The sequence below is a fragment of the Lepidochelys olivacea genome, assembly GCF_965140295.1.
Source record: "Lepidochelys olivacea isolate rLepOli2 genome assembly, chromosome: 8".
Taxonomy (NCBI): Eukaryota; Metazoa; Chordata; order Testudines; family Cheloniidae; genus Lepidochelys; species Lepidochelys olivacea.
The window spans coordinates 75,994,260-75,998,157 of record NC_140418.1 but is presented as its reverse complement, the minus strand read 5'-3'; the positions used below and the strand labels follow the sequence as shown (position 1 = coordinate 75,998,157).

The window sequence follows — 3,898 nt, the reverse complement described above, 5'->3', positions numbered from 1 at the left end:
TGCTCGCCCTCTCCACTGGCTCCCCTTTCCAAGCAACTCCTTGGTAATTTGTGCTTTTAATGAATTAGAACACAGATTTTGCTCCGATTGTTTGTTTCCCAGATAGTTTCATTTAAAAATAAATACGCTTTTAATTGGAGCTGGCATCCCACACTGTGAAAGCCAGGGGCAGGAGTGAATGAGCTACCACTGCCTTTTAGGGACAGTTTTTAAAATTTGAAATAAGCCTCACAGAAACCAAAGGGACCGCTCTGAACCAGGCGCGGGGTGGCCTTTGGAGCGACCCTCCCAGGAGATGGAATGCAGGCCTCGCCGCAGGGGGCTCTCTGCGCTGGGCGTTGCGTTGCGTTGCGAAGTCCATACACCGGTGTGACGGGTTCAGCGCAGCGGGAGTCAGTCATTCGAATCTGGGCTAGAGCCTGGCTCCAGCGTCTCCTTCTCGCCTGAGAGCTACAGGCCGGGTTCTTTCTCTCCTCCACTTCCCCATAATGCACCTTTCATGGTGCGGCTGGCAGCCCTGCGGTGCAGGGGGCCTGAGAAAGGAGGTCAGGTTGCGCCTGGAGGACTGAGGGGCAGCTGCTTGGTGACCAGCTCTCTGTCACACCTAGAGCTTTTTTCTGAAGACGTTCTTAAGCGAGTAATCAGTGGGGAATAACGGCCTAGCCAGAGGAGCCGCGAGCAGCCTCACCCAGGGCTCTCCGACTGGGGAGCTGCACCTCATTAGCATGTGTATACTTCCAAAGAGCACTTCAGCCAGGGGCCTGGGCTGCTGCCACACCAGCGCCGGCCCCCGGGGGCTGGGACCACTGGAGGGCAGAGGGAGGGGCTGGGAGGCAAAGGAGGCGGCCGCCCTCAGCAATGGCGGGCCCCGAGAAAGCAGCTTCCCATGTTCAGTTGGACCCCAGCCGCACTCCTTGGGGCAGAGGGCTCCCAAGTCTAAGCCAGGCGGCGACGGCGGCGCAGACACGGAGGCAGAGGCAGAGGCCGAGGCCGTCTCAGCCCAGCGTGGCTCACCGGAGGTGGAATTTAGCTTCTTAATGGACTTCAAATTACCACCATCGCTAAACTCTCCCCTAATAGACTCGTAAAGATCCGCGCGCTACCTTTTCCCCTTGCATCTGGAATTCGTAATCAAGAGCCCAATTTTGACGTTCGGAAATACTAATTATCTAATCACGCCACGCGGCAGAACGCACTTGTCTGCCCAATTAGCTAGGACAATTATTAAAATTCGGAGGCCTAATTATGTCTCAATTTAATGCTGGCAAACTCGTGTATGGAGCAGTAATTAAAAGCCGCTCTTTGCCTCTGCCTTTAGGGCAGTGGCTGATTAGGACCTGTCAGAGGCTGTACTGAACCAGACCAGTCAAGCGTATTGTGCAACATGACCCCGCATTGTTAAGCGTGTCAACATATTAACCTGAATTCCCTTCAGCCCCCATAATCACATTTGGTAAGAGGAAGAAAGGAGGCTGAAACATGAAGCATTTTATTAAAAACACACACATTCTTTTTAATTAATGCTACAAGAGAACGGACGCGTTTCGAGCTACCAAGTGCTGCAAGTCATAAGACCGGTGCTTCTAATTGCCAGGAACGGAGGGTTTATTCCGCTTCCTTCCAAGCCCCTCCCTTCTGCTTTCGTTTAAAGAAAATGATCGGTCCGGTGCGTAGTGTATTTTTTTGCACCCAGCGAGTTGGCTCCCAGTGATAAAGTTGATCGCCAGTTTTTCTGTTTGATGAGGGGAAGGCGCGAATCAAACGGAGGGCTGGAGGCACAAAGAAAGAGGCCAGCGTTTAAGACTTGAAAGGAGTTAATGGAAATTAAAACCCCTACTATTGGGTTAATTGCTAGCTATTGGTTTTCGTTCCGCTTCCCAGTTCGGTGTCTGACCGGAATTCCGCCGGAAGCCCGAGACCGCCAAGAGCGGGGCTGAGCCCAGAGGCAGGCCAGGGCCTCGCTCCGCTGGCGCGGCTGGCGTCACACCGCGGCCGCGCTCCGGCAGGGAATCCGCAGGGAGAGGTCGGGAGCGCGGCTGCGCGCCAAGGGAGCCGGTGGCGGGGGAAGGCCCTGCCCTAGCGAGGCACGCTCTGATCCAGGAAGGTCGCCTTCGTCTCCAGGCTGTGTCTGTGCGCACGGGGCCCTGACCGCCCTGCTGAGGGAGCTGGGGCAGGGCCCAGCCCCGCTCCGCCACGGCGTGTGCCCTATATCTGGGAACAGGCCTTCCTCTCAGCCTCTCTGGGCGGCAAGCCGAAGTGCAAAGCTGTCAGCATGTTTGCCTCTTGTCAGCAGCAATTGACTGGCCAGGTTCACCCTTGCACAGCAATTGTCACAGCTCATTGACAGACCAGTGACCCAGCCGCACCCGATAATGGAAAACTATTGATTTGTGGGGGCTCCGGGAATCTAAAACGAACGAGCCCTGTAAAGTCATCAATTGCCTTGGACCCTGGTAAAGAGAGTTCCAAAGATCTGCTGCGCATCCTGGCAATTCGCTTGTAAAAATCAGTGAATACAACAATGAAGTGGACCTTTATCAGTTTGTTTCCCAAATAAACAATGATCAATCAATCCCTCTTTAAACCCTAAGGCTGCACTAGTACATGCCCCTGTAGGCCAGCTGTGGTGGGGATTCCAGCTACCTTTTAGCTGAAGAGATCTGTGACGGTCTCTTCTGCTGTTAACACTTGCAAAGGAATGATAATAAAAATGCACCAATGCACTCTAGAACAGAGACCAAGCAATGCCAGGGGAATGAACAAAGACAGCACAGTATCACCTCTGTAGCCAATACTATTAACTTATAGTTGTAATCAAGCAGAAAGCTAGAATAACCAGACCCAGCTGTGCAGACCACATCTAGCTAAGGAGTCTGGTAAGACAATGTTAAACTTTTACTAATTAGGGAATTGGTTCAAATGTGACCCACCTCAGTAGCTCCCAGCCAGGTAAGGCTTGGTTTTCAAAAGAGATGAGCACCCACAAGTCCACCTGAAGTCAATAGAATATGTCTACACTGGGATAAAAGACCCTAGCACAGCCGCTGGCTGGGGCTTGCCTTGGGGGTGGCTTCTGACAATCAGGCCCACACTGTCCAACTGCTCTTTAATGAATTGTTGCTCTTACTCCATACTGGACAAATACAGACAATACAAAACCCAGGAGCAGAGCTGACAGAAGTGAGCTGTCAGGAACAAATGGGGGGAGGGGAGGAATATGGCAAAAAATTGTGCCAGCACATAGAACGCTACATGTGATTACATTATATCCTGCAGAGGTGGGGAGGGGGAAGACATAGATTTATGAAAAGTGGGGGTGGGGGAAGGCAACTGCACCCCCATCCCATAACAAATGGCATCCCTGCTTGTAGCCAGTCTAAGCAGAGAAGTCAAGGTTTGACTGGGCATGGCAACTGAGCTATTCGCTCACCTGTTCAGGGGTCCATCCCTCTTCCAGGTGACAGGAGAGACACCAGTAGGGAAGCTCACACTGCTGTGGAACTGGAGCTTTGCTTTGACTGCGAGGTTCCATCCTGTAAGGCATTGACTAAGTGACAGTTAAGGGCACTCAGCAGCTTGCAGAATTAAGCCATTAGGATCCGATCCTGCAAACCCTTACTCATGTGAGTGCTCCTCCCTCCAAGGCAGGGACTATGTCCCACTCCTGCAAGCACTTAAGAACAGGTGTAACTTTACTCATGTGAGTAGCCCTATTGAGTACATTAAGTGTTTGCTGAAGGGAATAGTGTCATATATAGCTATAAATAACAAAGAATTTCATTCATCAGTATTTTCCATCTAGCATCTTTCCTAAGAAATCATTACTTTGGGAAAAACTGATAGTTTAACAATTATCTGGTTTAAGATTACCTTATTTTAAAATCACAAATCATAATCT

The 3,898-nt window shown here is 51.2% G+C and overlaps 1 long non-coding RNA gene across 1 annotated transcript; it reads right to left on the bottom strand.

Moving 5' to 3' along the window:
• Positions 1-1,485: 1,485 nt before the first annotated feature.
• Positions 1,486-3,655, bottom strand: LOC311525256. The gene is made up of 2 exons (XR_014712733.1): positions 3,431-3,655; positions 1,486-1,769 (listed from the first exon to the last, which is right to left on the bottom strand). It is a non-coding gene; the product is annotated as an uncharacterized lncRNA (long non-coding RNA).
• Positions 3,656-3,898: the final 243 nt, after the last annotated feature.